The sequence below is a fragment of the Dromiciops gliroides genome, chromosome 3 (assembly GCF_019393635.1).
Source record: "Dromiciops gliroides isolate mDroGli1 chromosome 3, mDroGli1.pri, whole genome shotgun sequence".
Classification (NCBI taxonomy): domain Eukaryota; kingdom Metazoa; phylum Chordata; class Mammalia; order Microbiotheria; family Microbiotheriidae; genus Dromiciops; species Dromiciops gliroides.
The window spans coordinates 11,223,515-11,241,308 of NC_057863.1; the positions used below are offsets into that span (position 1 = coordinate 11,223,515).

At 50.7% G+C, this 17,794-nt stretch overlaps 1 protein-coding gene across 3 annotated transcripts in view; it reads left to right on the plus strand.

Moving 5' to 3' along the window:
• LOC122748583 (high density lipoprotein binding protein) overlaps positions 1-17,794 on the plus strand; it is an 86,000-nt gene that overhangs the window by 36,284 nt on the left and 31,922 nt on the right. The window contains exons 1-2 of one of the 3 annotated variants that reach the window (XM_043994290.1): positions 8,287-8,384; positions 14,914-14,974. The gene's annotated coding sequence lies outside the window, so the exon portion shown is untranslated. Of the gene's footprint in view, positions 1-8,286; positions 8,385-9,936; positions 10,093-14,913; positions 14,975-17,794 lie in introns of those variants that run through there. The other 2 variants (XM_043994289.1, XM_043994288.1) reach the window with 2 other exon arrangements.

A 17,794-nucleotide genomic window follows, 5' to 3' on the forward strand; every position in this document is an offset into this window, starting at 1 on the left:
TTTTTTTTAAAGGGCAACGGGGGTGAAATGACTTGCCCAGGGTCACACAGCTAGTAAGTGTCAAGTGTCTGAGGCTGTATTTGAACTCAGGTACTCCTGAATCCAGGGCTGATGCCTTATCCATTGCGCCACCTAGCCGCCCTTTCTTTCTTTCTTTCTTTCTTTATGTCTTTTACCTTTTTACATCCTCATCTTCATCATTGTCCCTCGAGTTCCTCCCCCTCCCAGCGAGCTATCCCATACAACAGCAGCACCACTGATGGATCCCTGTGTGACCTCCATGGGAGGGTGTGTTGGGGAGGTCTCTCTCCTTTCGGGTCCTGCTCAGTCTTTGTGATGTGGTTATAGTCACCCTTGATTTTGTGGTGAGGGGCTATTCTGTCTGTCTCCATTGTTGTGGTCAGTGTGTGTGCTGCTGGCTTTGTTCTGTGTCAGTTCATGGAGATCTTCCCAGACTTCTCTGAGTTCATCGTGGTCAGCATTTCTTCCATCACAGTCACATCGTTCTGTTCATGTTCCATCACTTGTGTGGCCATTTCCTCAGTTGATGGGCATGGACTTTCTTTCCTATTCTTTGCCATCACAGGAAGTGCTGTTCTTAATACTCTGAAGCACAGGGGGAGACTCTCTTCTTATTTATTGATAGCTCTCATTCTTATCTTATTTTACAGATGTATTCATTCATGGCCGCAGAGAGACTGAGACTTGTCCAGAGTCATAGCTAGTGTCACCCATGGGGTTTGAACCCAGATCTCGGAAGGCCAGTGCTCCAAGCCTCATGCTGCCTTAGGGAAAGAAGACAGATACTTGGGCAAACTATATTCACTTCTGCAAAGTTCTAGGGGAACGTAGAGGAGGAGAGAAACTCTAGGGCCAAGAGGAGGGTGAGAGTCATGGAGAACTTGGTGGAGAGAGTGTATTTGAGAAGAATAATCAAAGACAGTTACTGGCATACCTTGGGGATAGTGTGGGTTTGGTTCTAGACCAGTGCAGTCAATCACAACAAAGTGAGTCATGAATGTTTTGGTTTCCCAGTGCATATAAAAGTTATGTTAATGCTATACCGTAGTCTGTTAAGTGTGTGACAGTATTATGCCTAAAAACCAATGTACACACCTTCACTTAAAAGATACTTTATTGTTAAGAAATGCTAACCATCATAGGCGCCTTCAGTGAGTTGTCTTCTTGCCTGGATGTTGATGGCTGCCCACTGATCAGGGTGGTGGTTGCTGAAGGTTGGGGTGGCTGGGGCAATTTCCTACAATAAAATAACAACGCATTTGCTGTGTCGATTGACTCTTCCTTTCATGTAGAGGCCATTGTAACTGGCCTAATTTCAATATTGTTATGTCTCAGGGAATAGGCAGGTCTGAGGAGAGGAGAAGAGTCAGAACACACACATCACATTTATCCATTTAGCTCCTACCTTTCTATGGGCTTGGTTCCTCAAAACGGTGACAGTAGTAACAGCGAAGATCACTGATCGCCATAACAAATGTAACGATAATGGAAAAGTTTGAAATATTGTGAGAATGACCAAAACGGGACACAGAGACACAATGTGAGCATGTCTTGTGGGGGAGATGGCACTGACAGACTTGCTTTGATGCAGGGTTGCCACAAACCTTCAAGTGGTGAAAAACACAGTATTTGTGAAGTGCAATAAAACAAGGTCTGCCTGTATAGACCTAAGACACCTTATGTGCCTGTGATCTGATTTAAAATGTGATCACAAATCTCTGAGAAAAGAGAGATCGAAGAGACGATGATGGAGAGGATGTTGCACAAAGAGGGAAGGGTTTCAGCAAAGACCTGGATGTTGGGAAGCACAGCATGGACGCATTCTGGCTGGCTTTGGCTGGACTTGGAGGTTCCCCAGCTTCTACCCCTTCTTCCCTCCACCGCCAACCTTTTAGTGTTAATCATTTTTCTTGGAGTGCGGCCGAGGCTGGTGCAGGATCAGAGAAGCCTTTTTTTCCAGACTCCTTATCAGTAAAAGTTGTCCTTGAATTCTCAAGCCAAGGTGTGGTTAGACTCAGCCTCATATTAAAGGAGCTGGGCTGTCTCTGGCTGTGGACTGCCTTCAGCTATCATTCACATTGTTGTCTTGAACACTCATCCTTTTCCATCATTTGTCTTATTTCCCCAGTAGTTTGTAAGCCCACCCGGGTCCTGGTGTTCCTTACATCTTTCCAAAGGATTTGCCATCTTCCCTTGTACATAATAAGTAGGTACTTCTTATTATTGGGTGGCCAGGTGGTATAGTTGCCAAGAGTTCTGGACTTGGATTCAGGAAGACTTGAGTTCACATTCCTCCTCAGACACTTGCTAGTTATGTGAATCCTGGACATTTAATCGCTCCCAGACTCTGTTTCCCCTTCTGTAAAATGGGGATAATAGTCGCACCTGCCTCCCAGGATTTCTGAGAACATTACAGGAGATGTCATGTAAAGTGCTGTATAAATGCTGGCTACTGTTACGACTGTGACTTGTTGATGGCTCCCATTGAGGCTGACAGCCTCCTGCATTTGTTTCAGTTCACAATCACACATTACTCGATGACGGGGGCTTCCTATCATCTTCCTCTGCCCATGGAAAGCCAAACAAGGGTGTTTGACAGAAGTGGGCTCCATCTTGGGGTCCAGCTCAAATCATCAATCTGGGCAGGGGAAGGGGCCCCCAGGCTTCCTGGATTGGAGTAGAAGTGGACCCGGCCCCTGTGCCCAGCTAGAAGGGATTTTAGGATGATCCAACAGGGCAGGGTTTAAGGCGAGCCAGGTAACTGTCTGGATGAAAAATGAAATGGGAGGAACCTCTGGAGCACAGCAGGAGTGTGGAAAGGCACTAAGGCTCCTCCTGACCATCCGGGTGGCCGGCCAATAGGTTTACACCAGAGGGAACCTGGAATTGGTAGCAATGGGGCAGGGGTGAGGTGGCTTCGGATGGAGTGTCCATGTCCACTATTGTCCTGCCAATGTCGACTTTGACCCGAAGCTTGAGGACGTCTGGCCACCTCATGGGCCGAGGAGCTGCCTCTACCAGGCCTGGCCAGTGCTGCAGAGAATGAAAGGCCATTCGCTCTCCCTTTGCACTGGAAGAGCGTGCGTGTGATGGACTGGCAGACCACTTTGTCATTCATACCGGTGTCTAACTAGGCCGGAGAGTTTGGGCAGTCACTTTACCGTCTGACTGGATGAGAGGATCTCTGAGGTTCCTTCAGTCTTGAACAATCTGAGAATGACTGGTTAGTGGTGGGAGGGAGGTCACTGCCAAGGTGCCTTCTATCCAAGGCAGGAAATGTGGCTGGCTTTTTCCATGATGCTTTCTCTTACGCCCATTTTAAACATTGCTTCTGTCATCTTTATCATCATTTAATTAGCAAGCTAATAATGATGACGCCGCTGAATACAGCCATGCTTGGTTGTTTTGTCTGTGACCTCAGATTGAGTCATGGTGACTTGGGCTTGCCTTCTATCATGAACTCCAAATGTTTTTCACATAAACCGCTGTCTGAGCATGCTTCCCCCATCCTCAACTTTGTGGTTAGCTTTTTTAACCCAGCTATAGGACGTGGCATTTACCCCTCTTTCGATCTCAACTTTTAGGATTCAGCTCCTAGTTTGGACCTGCCAGTTTCATTGGCCCTAGAATCCACCATGATTATTGGCAGGTTTAAGACGTATGCCCCCTCTGCTTTCATCGGGGCCATCAGTAAGATGGGCCCCTGAAAACCTCCCTCCATGTTTACATTCATCACTTTTGGGAGAGTGGTCATTTTTCTCGTGGGAAGCCATATGTATGCTTGCCATTTTGCACCCTTCCTGCCCCTTGGCCAGGTGGGTATCATGAAAGATGCAGGGTAACTGACAGGCTCTTTTGCAGCCTATGTTCATAATTTGCCCATCTAGTGGCCCTGAACACAAAAGAGAGTTATATTGGGTGTGATCTGCCCTCCATCAGCCTCTGCTGGGTCTTTATTCAACATTCTTTCCTAAGTATTTGCAAAGGATTCCTTTAATTCATGAAAGGACAGACATAGTGCTTGAGGCAAGATCATGAATTTGAGGAAACCAGGGATTCACAGAGGCAAGAATGGGGACAAGAATAGGGGACAACTTGGGCAAAGAGTCTGGAGCACAGACATGAAGAAAAGTTTTCAATAAGGCTCCAAAGGTGAGCTCCTTGGGAGCAGAGGTAGGGGCTTGGTTTGAGTGAGTGGTTGGTGTTTTGCCTTTTTTTGGTAAACCCAGGGTTTAACCCACCACCTGCCACATTAGGCTTTTAATAACTGCTTTTAGATGGGAATTGACTAGTGGCAGGTTGTGATGGACACTCAGTCAAGGAAGTGTGTATTTCACACTACAGGTAATGGGATGCCCCTGGAAATGAGGGATTGGGGAATGTCATGGTCAAACCTGTGGCCCTTGTGTGTAAGATCATTTGGAGAGAGGAGAGGCTGGAAGCCGGGGATCTAGGAGCAAGGCTGGGGCTGTAGTCCAGGTAAGATGCAGTGAGGCCTGAATCATTCAGTAGAGAGGAGTTGGGAAGAGGGTGTAGGGTGAGGAGTGATCATTGATGTGCTCCTGGACATCATTGTTAGTGTATCATTGATAGTGTTATTTTGTCTTTTGGGGAAAATAGCATTATCGCCACCCAACCAAGTCTCCTTTCCCCTGAAAAAGAATTTTTAAAAGACCTTCCCTTGTAGTAACTATAGTTGAGCAAAATGGTCTGAAGATGTGTCTCATTCTTCATCTCTAATCTGTCTCGCTTCCTTAGGAGTCATGGTCAGTAGTAATATTGATCAGCATTCTTGTGTTTTTCAAAAGTTCTTTTCCTTTATATTATTATAGTTATTGTATAAATAACTTTTTTTTGGCGGGGCAGTAAAGATTAAGTGACTTGCCCAGGGTCACACAGCTAGTGTCAAGTGTCTGAGACTGGATTTGAACTCAGGTCCTTCTGAATTCAGGGCCCGTGCTTCATCCACTGCCCACCTAGCTGCTCCTAAATAACTTTTTTTTTTTTAGGCAATGGGGGTTAAGTGACTTGCCCATGGTCACACAGCTAGTAAGTGTCAAGTGTCTGAGGTCGGATTTGAACTCAGGTACTCCTGAATCCTGGGCCGGTGCTTTAACCACTGTGCCATCTAGCTGCCCCCCTAAATAACTTTTAAAAATGAGTTTTTATCAGTGTCTTTTGTTGTTGCCTTTACATCACCATAATTTTCACTAGCATGCCTATCACTGAGCCTTAGCAGCATTCCACACCAGAGGCCTCCCTGCTGGGCTGGAGTGAGGTGGCTGCTCATTTCTCTTCTTCCAAGCTGTGCTTGTTCTTTGTGACTTGGCAATGTTCACTTTTGTGGTTGTTCCCCCATTGACATGGCTTTGTCATGGCTTGATTTGGCCAGCTTCACTCTGCATCAGTTCATGGAGATCTGTCCAGGCTTCTCTGTTGTTTTGGGGTTTTTTTTCCCCCAGAATATTCATACTCTGTTACACTCACAGACCACATTTAGCCATTGCCCGATCGATGGGCCTTGACTTTGTTTCCAGTTCTGTACAAAGCAGCATTGTGGTGTCTGTGTAGACTCCTTTCATCTTTTCCAGAGCTTCCTTGGGTTAGAAATCTGGCAGTGGGTGGCTCTGGGTGAGAGGCCAAAGGGCATTCAGGTCACTTTCTTGTTCTCTCACTGTATACAATCTGAACTTGTTTTGCCTAATCCATTCCATTCATTAATTACCAATCATTTATTAAAGACTGACCTTGTTCTAGGCATTGTGATAGTGGGGGACAGGCACAAAGACAAGCCAAAATAGCCCCTGCCCACAAGGAGCTCCCATTCTGATGAGGAGACACCAGGCACACAACTTGGAACAAGCCACAGGGTCAGTGGAAGGAGGTGGTCCCCAAGCTGACGTTCCAAGGACGGGCATGGTGGCAGAGAGGGAGCCTGGCATGGCAAGGAGGGCAGGTTGGTAGAGTCTATGAAGGGGACAGTGGTGAGGAGGCTGGGAAGAGAGGTGCAGAGTTTGTGGATATCTCATTCTGGGGCTGTGCCCAATAGCATTGGATCGTGGAAAGTGGAGTGAGGCACAGTCCTTGGGGAAAATCACTTGGGCATCTTTTTGAAGGGTGGTTTGGGGAAGATGAGCTGGGAATGAGTAGACTTGTTCAGCCATTCCCCAGTAGATGGGATGCCCCCATTCTTTCCCATTCTTTGCTACGTCCGAAGTTGGTGCTAGAAATATTTCTGGATGCCAGGCCTTTCCCAGTGTCTTTGGCCTCCTTAGGGTACAGGCCTGGTGTTACTGTGGCTGGCCCGAAGGTTATGCAGTCTGATGAATTTTGAAGTATGGCTATGGTTTCATATTCCTTTCAAGACTGGTTGGACTAATTAATTGGAGGCAGCTGCTGGACAGAATACTGGAGCTGCAGTCAGGAGCAGACCTGCCAGCAAACTCTGCCTCTCTGTATCCTTTGGGTGAGCCCTGGCCAGCTTACCAGATCTGCCTGTGGCCATTTCTTCGTCTGTAAAATGGGGGTGATACTTTGAAGATAAAGGGCTATTTGTAAAGCATTTTGCCAACCTGAAAGTTCACATAAGTGCAAGTTATTATTACTGATTCAAGTTCCACTAATGGCACATGAATGTTCTTCTCCCACAGTCCTGCTGACCATTTCTGTTGTCATCTTTGTCACTGAGTGTGAGCTAGAACCCGGAGAGGTGCTTTAATGAATTTATGTTCTAGTATTGAATAGGAACATTTTTTCATGATTGTTTATAACTTGGAGTTCTCCCTTTTAGAACTCCCTCTTATTTTTACCCTATACCTATTGGGGAATGACTTTTGGTCATTGTTATTGGCCCTTTATCAAATGTTTGCTGCAATTACTTTTCCCATAACTATTTTCCTTCTATCTTCATTGCTTTTGTTTGTGTGAAAAACTTTAAAAAGAAAGAGAAAAGCTTTACATTTTATATAGCCCCAATTATCCCATTTACTCCATCAGTCTCTCTCTCTCCCTTATGTTAATGTAGTGGTGAAAGGTTATCTCCTCCCCTTCTTAGCTTATGGTCTGACATTTTCTCTCTCTCTGTATCCATTTGGTGCTTCTTGTGGTATGGAGTGTGAGGTGGGTCTCTAAGCCTGACATTGTCCAGCCTGCTTTTCCAACAGTTTTTGCCCAATAGGGGAGGCCTTGGATTGGTTGGAACACAGTGCACCTATGTCTTCTGCATCTAATCTGTGCCAGTGACTACATTGTCTGCTTCGTTCTCATTATTTCTGCTTCATGGCATGAGTTGTCCTGAGTCTTCATACAGTTTTAGACATTGCACTGACTTTCAGGACGTCTTGTATAGTTTGAGGTCTGGTACTTCTAGGGGCCCACTTCAGCCTCCCCCTTTCATTCATATTTCTCTTGACCAAATTTTGGGTTTTTTTATTGTTGTTTTTGTCTTTTTGTGGGGCAGTGAGGGTTAAGTGACTTGCCCAGGGTCACACAGCTAGTGAGTGTCAAGTGTCTGAGGCTGGATTTGAACTCAGCTCAGGTGGTCCTGAATCCAGGGCGGGTCCTCTATCCATTGCGCCACCTAGCTGTCCCCTAAATTTTGTTCTTCTATGTTTATTATTTTGTTCAGTTCTATAAATTAATCCTTGCATAGCTTGCTGTGACATTGAATCTTTAAATTAAGTATGTGGTATTGTCATTTTTATTCTTTTAGTATGGGAAATTGATCTCTACAATTCCTTAAGCCTCCCTTATTTTTATAGTGTCTTGTAGTTTTTTTTCCTGTCATGTTATCATTCTTTTTTTCATATAATTTGTTTGTCTTGGTGAGGGGACTGTCAAATATTTTATACATTCTGGAGTTATTTTTAATTGAATTTTTTCCTATCTTTTCCCTTTGGATTTTGTTGACTATTGTAAAAGACTGATGGTTTCAATGGATTTATTTTATATTGTTATTTTGTTGAGGTTATTAAGTATTAAAATTAATTTTAGTTGAATACCTGGGGTTCCTTAAGTATCATTTGCAAGCAGGAATGTTACATCTCTGCTTGTGTTCATTCTATTTCCTCAATGTTTTTTCTTATTCTACCTAACATTTCTAGGACAATACTGTATCAGATCGTGGTGATGGCGGATGTTCCTGCCTGCCTCATGATTTTAGTGGAGAGGCCTTTAAAACAAAATGTAAGATTTTGGTTTTAGAACCTGCTTACCATATTAAGAAAAGGTTCTGGGAGGAACTCACCCAGGGGAGAAGGCGGTGAAAGGTCAGGCATCTTCCAGAGTAAAATGGTTGCAAGGGATAAGGAGGAGGCTTGAGGCCGGGCGAGGAGACGAGTCGGTGGGCTGTGGCGCTAGCGCAGGTGAGCAGCGCGATGGGGCCCCGGAGGGCTGTCAGCTGCTGAGAAAGCAGCATGGTGGGGGCGGGGAGCGGACAGCTGCTGCCTGCCTGGGAGGGCAGGAGAAAACCCCCTTCATTTAGAGCTCATCCACCTGCTGGAGTCTTAGTTCCCCATGGCAGATACTGTCTGCGGCTTCTGTCAAAAACAATGTATCCCACGGGGACCAGGGAGGTGTCTTGCTTCCTGCTGCTGCCGCCGCCGCTGCTGCTGCTGCTGGCATTAATTGACAGAACGCATCAATTTGCATGTTCTCATCGGGGGTCTCGGTTGCAACCCCATCAGGTGCCTTCCAGGGGATGGGCCTGAAGGGGGGCAGTCCCAGCCTCCGGGCTGCCCACTTGACCAGCCCATCTTTTTGGAGATCTGCCTTGGTCATCTCTAGAGACCCTGGCCCTTAATTGTTGTGGGGGAGGGCCCTGCAGCACCCCCAGGCTCCTAGAGGTGTGAAGCACACACCCCCCTCCGTTTCCCCCCTTACCCATCTCATATCTAGCCCTGTACACTCCTTTAAGGCCCCGAAAAGGAAGGCTGTAGAGAAGGGGTGTCCACTTGGCCCCCACTTCCCCGCTCTGCCCAGGGGGATGCTTGGATTTCTTCGGCGTTCCAGGCCGCAGTTTGCTGTGATTCCTCGGTTAGGGATTGCTCAGGTGTTCAGCATTATGGGAGGACATGAGGTCGCTGCTCTCTTGCCTCTTCATCTGTAGAGTGAGGAGGGGGGCCTGGGGTGGTCCTCAAGCCCCTTCGGGCTGCCTCTGCCCCATCCCTAATGGCGGCTCTTTTTTGGCTTCTTAAATCATTCATCCCCCTTTCTCGTTGGAATGTGAATCCCGGTTGTTTCCATGGGATTTAACTGGTGTAGGCTTTATGTTCCCTGCCGGGGTCGGGGTAGAGCCATGAATAATGTAGTCATGGGGGGGGGGTGCTTAAAATGGAATTGATTGTGAAACCACTATAGTGAGTATAATTATGAACCAAGTGGGAGCGGACCGGAGGTCCACAGAGGTGGAGGGACAGAGGACCTGCCGTGTGCCCCGTACTGAGCGGTTCACAGGCCAATTCTTATCCCCATTTCACAGATAAGGAAACTGAGGCGTATTCTGGGGCGCCCAGGGGGAGGCGCTGTGGGGCTCTGTGCTCGCAGCGCGCCTGCGCCGTCCGCAGCCTGCGGCCTGCAGCTTCGGCCCGGCCTCCTCGCGGATTTGTGCCAGGCCCCCTGGATTTGGACGCTGCCTCCGCCCGGCCACCAGGGGGTGTGCGGGGCTCCGGGGGCCGCCGCCACGTGGCCGGCGGCCGGACCGCCTACTCGGGCCGAGTTGCCGGGCGGTGGGGGCGGCTGAAGGAGGCCCCGGGGCGGTCGCTGATTGGCTGGTGGGCCGGGCCGGGAGCGCGCGGTGCGGGGCGCGCGCCTGCGGGGGGCGGTGTGGGCCGGCGCGCGCGCGGCCGCGGGAGGCCGGGCCGGGCCGCGCTGGGCCGGGCTGGGCTGGGCTGGGCCGCGAAGGCCGCGGGAGGCCGGGGCCGGGGCCGGGAGGCCGGGCCTCTGACGTGTCCGCCCGCCATTGGCGCCGCCGCCCGTATATACCGATGAGGAAGAGGAGCCGCCGCTTTCCCGAGCGCGTCCAGGCTCTTCCCCGGAGGCAGCGGCGGCAGAGCGCGCGGAGCCGCGGTCAAAGTAAGTGCGGGCCCGCGGGGCCGGCCCGGAGGGCGCGGCGGGCCTCGAGCCTGGGGCCTGGGGCGGCCGCGCAAAGTTTGGGGCTCGCCCCCCCGGCCCCCGGGCCGCGCTGCGCTGCCGACGTGGAGGCGGCGGGGGGGGGGGGGTGCACTACGTGTCACCAGTGCGCATGAGCGGCCGGGGGCCGGCCTGGCGGGGGGGGACCCGTGCTACTGCCGCGTCATCGCTCCCCGGCCCCCTCCCCGGCCGCGCCGACCCTGCATTTGGGGAGGGCGAGAGGGGGTCCCGAGCCGTGACACCGATCGTGGGGAGGGGCGGGGGCCGCCCGCAGGAAAGTTCCCGCGGGGCCCGCCCCTGCGGGCTGTCTGGGGGCCAGGCCCCCTTCTCCTGTCCCCCCCCCCCCCGGCCGGGGGCGGCCTCGGACGGCGCGGGATCACTGGCCCTTTAAGGGCTCTCCCCGCCCCTCGGCGCGGGCCGGCCGCTGGTGGAGCCAGTGCTGAGGTGGCACCTCGGAGAGGGCCTGCGGGCACGCGTGGGAGCGAGTGCGGGGTGGGGGAGGGCGCCCCCTCCCCGCCGCTGCCCCCGCCCCGCCCCCCGGCCTCGCTCCGGGCTGGGGAGGGGGGAGGGGTCCCCCACTCCCCCGGGATCTTCCCCCCATCCCTCCTCTCCTCCCCGGGATCCCCCCTCCCACTCGGGCTCTGTCGCAGGGGGCTGCGCACGGTCCCCCCACCTTGGGCGGGGGCTGGGCCGCCTTCGGGCCCACCGTTGCCCGGCCGTCCGGCCGTCCCCACCGCGCTCCGGACTGGTCACAAGCCTCCGCCCACAAATAGGATCTGCACCTGGCCCCCGAGCCTGCCATCCCCTCCCCCTCCCTGCGCAGGTGGGGGGCTCCCCGTGTCACCCGGAGCCGCCAGAAATCCTTCATTCCCCGGGGTCCAGCCTGCTGGCCTGGCCCCGGCCCAAGACAGCTCGGCGCCAGGGGGGTCGTGCCTAGGGCTGGAAAGAGACCCTGGGGGGAGGCCGTCTCCCCCCCCCCCCAAAAAAAAAGAAAAGGTCCTGCTGGTGACCCAGGCAGGGCAGAACGTGAACCTGTGACCCTCGGCTTCAGCGGGCACAGGGCATCCCGGGGCCAAGCCGGGGAGAGAGTCCGGGGGTACGGGTACCTCCCAAGGCGCCTCTGCAGCCAAGGGTCACAGATGATGATGGGCCATAACTGGAGGGGAGGGGGAGCCAAGGCCCCATTTCGCACCCTCTCCTGCCCCGGGGGTGGGCAGGAGTGAGAAGGGGGCTCTTGGAGGCTGGGGAGAGAGCTCTCAGCTGTGACTGCGGCGTTTGACTGGAAGAGTGAGAAGCAGAGCAGGGAGGGGAGGGATCGATGGGGGCAGAAGGATCACAGAGGGGCCTGTTCTTTCTTGGGTAAGGCTTGGAGTGCTGGGATTTGCCAAAATAAACTCCAAGATGGGTGGAAAATCTGATGGCTTCCCCGTTAAATACCATGGAGCACCAGAATCCTCCATACCATCACGCTGCTTATGGTGTCTGCCCATTGCCTGGCCCATGTTAGGCGATTAAGCAATGCTGATGACTGACCAGGGACCAAGCCTCTAGAATGTGGTCGCAGGCTGGAGTCTTGGGCTGTATCTTACTCATTTTAATTTCCTCCCCTTCCCCTTTGAGCGCTGTGGGTTCAGCTTTGCGGGGTGTGCGGGTGTGTGCTCCACAGGAGAACAGTGGTTAGGTGACCTGACCTGCGTTTTGTCATTTTGTTTGCTTTCTAGCCGCCCCCCCCCCCCCCCAGGAGAGTTATTTTCTGTCTGACCTTGGGGGCAATCACGTTGATAGGCCTACTGCATACACCTTTGGCTCAGGCAATGGCTACTCCCAGCACTTTTTAAATGAGATTGTAGGATTGGAAAATGAAGTCAGTTAAGGACTCAGGAATCACAATTTGCTTTTTGAGGGTTCTCACCCCCCTCCTTTTAAAAATAAAAACCCACAAGTCTTCAAACGCCCCATGGGCAGGGAAGCTCTTCTGCCTCCTTTCTTGGCTGATGTCACCGTAGGGAGGGATGCCCTGAGCCACATTCTGACTTGGTCCTGATTTTCTGGGCAGGTTTCTAGACCACTTGTATGGCGTGTAGGGTCCTGAGACTCCAGGGGCACATTCTGCCTCTATAGTCTATCAACTGAAGTCATGTTTGTAGCCTTTTCTTGTGGAGAATTTTAGCCTGTTGACTAGAGCCAGGGAATACAGGCCCTCTGAGTGGCTAAAGTAATTGCTCCTCTTTTTATCATCAGAAAGTTCTTTATATCTTCATTCAGGGCCTGGTTACTCTTACTTTGCAGACACTTTGAATATGCAGCATGTTATCATGGGAAGAATTCTGGGCTTAGAGTCAAGAGAGACCTGGGTTTAAATGCCATCTCTGATGTCTTAACTATGTGATACCTTTTCCAAGCCTTGGTTGCCTCCTTGTGGGGGTAGTAGTAGTAGTAGTAGTAGTAGTAGTAGTAGTAGTAGTAGTAGTAGTAGTAGTAGTAGTAGTAGTAGTAGTAGTAGCTAATTGTCGAATCAACAAGCATTGCCTGCTGTGTGCTCAACTCTGTGCTTTATCATTAGAGATACAAAGAAAGGTAGAAAACATTTGTCTGCTCTAAACATGTAAATGATGTATAGACAGGATACGTTTGAGAATGTACAGAAGGAAGGCACTAGTTTTAAGGGTGATCAAGAAAGGCTTCCTGTAAAAGCTAGGTTTTTAGTGGAGGCTTTTGAGGAAAGCCAAAAAGTGGGGTTGGAGAGGGGAGTTTTAGGCATGGCCAGTAAAAATACTCAGATCTAGGAGTTGGCATGGAGGGGCAAGGAGGCCAGTTCCCCAAGATCACAGAGTGTGGGGGTCAGGAGGAAGGGGGAAAGCAACTTATGGAGAGCTTTGAATGACACATTGGATTTTCATTTTGATTCTGGAGGTGGGGGGGGGCATTTATTGAATAGGTGAGTGACCTGGTCAGACTTGGGCTTTATCATTGCAAGAATCAAATGAAGGCAGTTAGGGTAGAGCAGAGCTAGGACCGTAAGAGCCAGATTGATTGGCCGAATGTTCTCGATTGGGATGGAAAGACTCAGAAGACATGCAGGTGTTTGTGTGGTGTTTGCGGTTTGCAAAACATTTTACAGATGTTTTCTCATTTGCGTTTTCATGTAGGTGTCATTATTACCCCCTTTTATTACGAGTATGGTGTAGTGGATAGAGTCTAAGACTTGGAATCAAAACAAAATTCTGAAACTATTAGTGTGACCCTGGGTAAATCAACTCAATTCAGCCAACAATTAGCATCTAGCATGTTCCAGGCACTGTGATAGGGATACAAAGACAAAAACCAAAGTCTCCACCCTCCAGGAGCTTACATTTTCCTGGGAGATAATTTTTTTTTGGAGGTGAGCAACAAATGCATGCCATGCTTGGGGTTATAGCCTATGCAAAGGTGTGGAGGAGGGAGATTGGAATGTCATGTACAGGGAATGGTAATCAGCCCAGTTGGGGTAGAATGTAGAATTCTTAAAGGAGAGCAGTGTTCAATAGGCAGACTGTGAAGGGCTTTAAAAGCTAAACAGAGGAGTTTGTTTATATAGGGTGTTCCAAAATCTTAATGCAGTTTTAATCCATTAAAGCTATTTAAACCGCACTAAGACTTTTGGGACACTTTAATTCTAGGGCCAAGAGGAACCCACTGGAATTTATTGAGCAGGGCAGTGACAGTGTCAGCCCTGTGCTTTAGACAAATGACTTCGAGGGGAGAGCCTGCTTGCAGAGGGACCAGTTAAGAGGTTATTGCCAAAGCCAAGGTGAGAGGTGACGTGTGGAGGAGGAGGAGGCTGACCTTGTGGGCTGGGGGGCATTAGAGGGCCGGGGCAGTGCCCTCAGCTGCAGTGAGGTCGGGAAGAGGGAGTTTCTCCAAGCAGTTGTATGGCAGGCGCTGTCTGCTGGTGGGACGGGGAGCCCTGACACAGTCACAGAAGATGCTTTTACTTAGTTACAAGTTGTTGTGAGGATGACACTTTGTGAAAGGTGGAGCATTATGTCCTTGGGACATGCTAAGATTGGCAGCATTCTCTCCAGGGGGCCACGTGGAGGGGGCAGATTTTGTGCTGTTAGCTAAGAGTACTTGTGACTGCCCAAGCAAGGCCGGGCTCTTAGAGCTTCCAATAAGACATTCCAGTCCTGAGTTTTCAGCACAGGTGCTTCCTGGGCTCGCCCTGCGCTGTTGGCAGAGTTGGAGCTCTTGGGTCACTCCAGAGGACTAGCCTGGCAGAGGTCAGAGAAGCGGCTGGTCAGTGGCACTCTCTTTTAGAGACAGCTCTTGAAATAAAATGGTCCTTTGGGGTTTGGGATGTAGGTCCCTGCTGGATCCAGGACATCATAAGCCTTTTGGAATTACTGAGGCCTCAGCCTTTCTGCGACGCTGTAGCTACATTTGTACTTGAGTGATGATGAGTTCACAGCGCCGCCCGATGTGCCTTCTCAGAAGTCTCACTCGGCCTCTTCATGGGGGAGGCGTGTCCCACTTGAGATTTCTCTCTGTGATCCTCCATGGGATGCTTTGGGCTACACTGGCTGCAAGGACCCGGGGTAGCTGAGGTCGACTCTCCCTTGTGCCTTGGTTTGGGCTTGGTCAGAGAGAAGGAAATGCCCTGGAAAGTGGGTGTCTGAAGACACACTGCCGCCCCCGCCCCATGCTGTGTGGGAGGGCATGGGCCAGCATAGGCCTTGTGGGTTTTGACATTGCTGGTAACTACTTCTTCTCTTCCTTTTCCCCAAGCTGGCAGGCTGACGGACAGGCGGCAACAGGACGGACTTTCTGGCTACTGACCATTTAGCTGGTGAGTGGATGTGTCTTCCTGAAAGACCTTTGACTTTCTCAGTTCTGTCCTTCCTCTACATTATTGTTCACCCTGAAAAGTCTGTGGTGTCCATTGTGGACATTTTTGGAGACTTCATTCCCCACTGGAACTACTTGTTATCATTGTCCATATTCCTTTACCATTGAAGTTGGCTTGAATTCTCAGTCAGTCTTGCTTGGGCAGGAGATCATCTGTCGGATCATTTTTTATTTTCTGTCTTCGGTGTGGATTAAGAAGATTGTGGGCCTGCTGAATTCAGAACTCAGCTATCTTGGGAGTGTAAAGAGCAAGAGAATTGAGTTTTCTTGGGAGCTGGGGAGACTGTGTCCTCTTTCTGACTCTACTGAGGGACCTAAGAATATAGCCACACCTAGTTTCATCTTTAGCTTTGGCTTCCTTGATTGGTTGACTGGCCTGTGCTCCTGTGGCATCCTGTGAATCTTTTCCTTTCAAGGTAGTTCATCCCGAGGGGCATCCTGAGGAAGAGTCAGGGGTGTCTCGAGATCATGGCTACATGCACTAGAGGCATAAACCCGAAGGGCGTCTCTTGTTGGTGGTTCTAAGGAGAAGGTAGAGCTGAGGATTCATGGACGGGATAGGGAAGGGAGTTTGGCCGGCTAGTCATCCACCCCCGCCCCCCAGTCAGCCCCTGCTGAGACTTTTCTGGGGAGGGTTTGGAAAGGCCTTGGTGGCTGTCACAGTGCAGGCTGTCCATGAAGGAACAAGGCGGGGCGGGGAGGCTTCCTGCAGAAGGTGAGGCTTTAGTTGGAACTTAAAGGCAGGCAAGGAGGTCAGTGGTGAGAGTGGAGTGGGATGGGGGGAGTATTGCAGGCATGGGGGACGGGCAGAGAAAGTGCCTGGAGCTGAGAAACGGAGGCCACTTGTCCCCGTGTGCTGGGGAGTGAGACATGAGAAGACAGAAAAGGGAGGAGGAAGGGCTTGGAATGCCAAACAGTGCCCAGGGGACCGAGACCCCTCTCCCCAGCTATTGGAACAGTCCAGGTGGGAGATGATGAGGGGGGTGGGGTTCAGGAGATGCTGCAAAGGGGAAATCTACAGCTGGCAACAACTTGGATATGGGGGGAGATCCTGAGGCATCCAGGATGAATCTAGGTTGGGAGCCCGTGCCCTCTGTAGTAATGGGGAAGGTGGGAGTGGAGGAGCATTTAGGAGGAAAGATAAGGTCTTCTGTCTTGGACATCCTGTTCCAGATGTCTGAAAGGCAGTCGGAGATGCAAGTTTGAAAGGTGGTGCAGGAGAGGCAGATTTGTGAGTTGTCCGCCTACAGGTGGTCATTAAATCCATGGGAGCTGATGAGGTGGAGTGAAGGAGTCTAGAGGGTGAAGAGTAGCCAGGACGGGGCCCTGAGGGACACCCAGAGGTAGCTGGAGTGGCCTGAATGCTGACCTCCTCCAGAGAAGGGGGGGTGGTATAGAAAAGGCCAGCACACACACACTTTTGCCCCTTTCCTTAGCAAGACTGATCAAACCAAAGCAGTGGCTATGTCGGACATCGGAGGTGCCCAAGGAGATAGACAGTCTGTCACTTTTGTGCCCAGAGCGGGTGGCGTGCCTCCTTGGCTTCTCTGCCCCATCCCCCCTGGTGCCAAGCAGAGCACACCATCCTCTCCTTGAGGCATTACTTCACAGGCACCTTTCCTTAGGCTTTCTTTTCCAGAAGAACTGTGCCCGGTTCCTAAGCTGGTGACACGACCTCAGGCTCCCCCCCACTCCGGGCTGCCCTTCTAGACACTCTGCAGCTTGACTTTGTCCTTGAACTCTGGGGCCCAGAACTGAACACCGTCCTCTCCAGATGTGGTCTGACGGCCACCTGGTACTTTTGCCCCGGGCCACAGGGGTGCCTGGCTGGCTCGCTGTGCTTGGTGGATTCCTCTTTAGGCAGACACTCTGGCCATGACTTCCACATCATAGACATCTGAAATAGGACTTAATGCTTGGACCTATTGCATCTCATCTCCTTTGCCACCCCCATGCCCACCTGTCAGGATCTCTTGGAATTCTGGGTCTTTGAGCCAGTGCTGGCCAGAGTACACCTGTGAGCTTATTCAGATCCTCTGGAAGTGATCTGCGTCACTGCAGGGGAGATCCGCTTCCGTGTAGACATGGCAGCATTAAGGACTGACTGCTTGAGGGGTTTAGCCTTTGAACCAGTTTCTAATGCCATCCAGTTGTGTTACCATTTAGGGCATTCTCCACAAGAGTAGCTTGAGAGACTGTCAAATGTTTTGCTAAATGGTTTTTTTAAAAAAAGGTTTCCTAGCTGAAGATCCTTGTGAATGGTAATGTCTTGCATTCCTAAAGCCGCTTAAAGTTTATTAAGCATTTTGTTCCTGTTGCCCCCAATAAGCTTTATTACTAACGATCGTAATAGTTAACATTTATGTAGTGCCTACCATATGCCAGTCACTGTGCTAAGAGCTTTACAGTTGTTATCTGATTTGGTCCTTGCAACAGCCCTGGGAGGTAGGTGCTAATATTATCATCCCCATTTTCTAGTTGAGAAAACTGAGCCAGACAGGGTTTAAGTGACTTGCCCAGGGTCACAAAACTATTACGTGTCGGGAGCTGGATTTGAACTCAGGATGGTGAGTCTTCCTGATTGCAGACCCGGTGCTTGGTGTGCTGTGGTTCTCCTGAGTTAACAAGTATTCAAGTATTATCCCCGTTTTGCAGATGGGAAAACCTATTCCAAAGCTGTGACCTTACTAGAGTCACCCATCTACTAAGTGAGAGTTGGAATTTGATCCCACACCTGCTGATTCCATGTCCTGTGTTCATT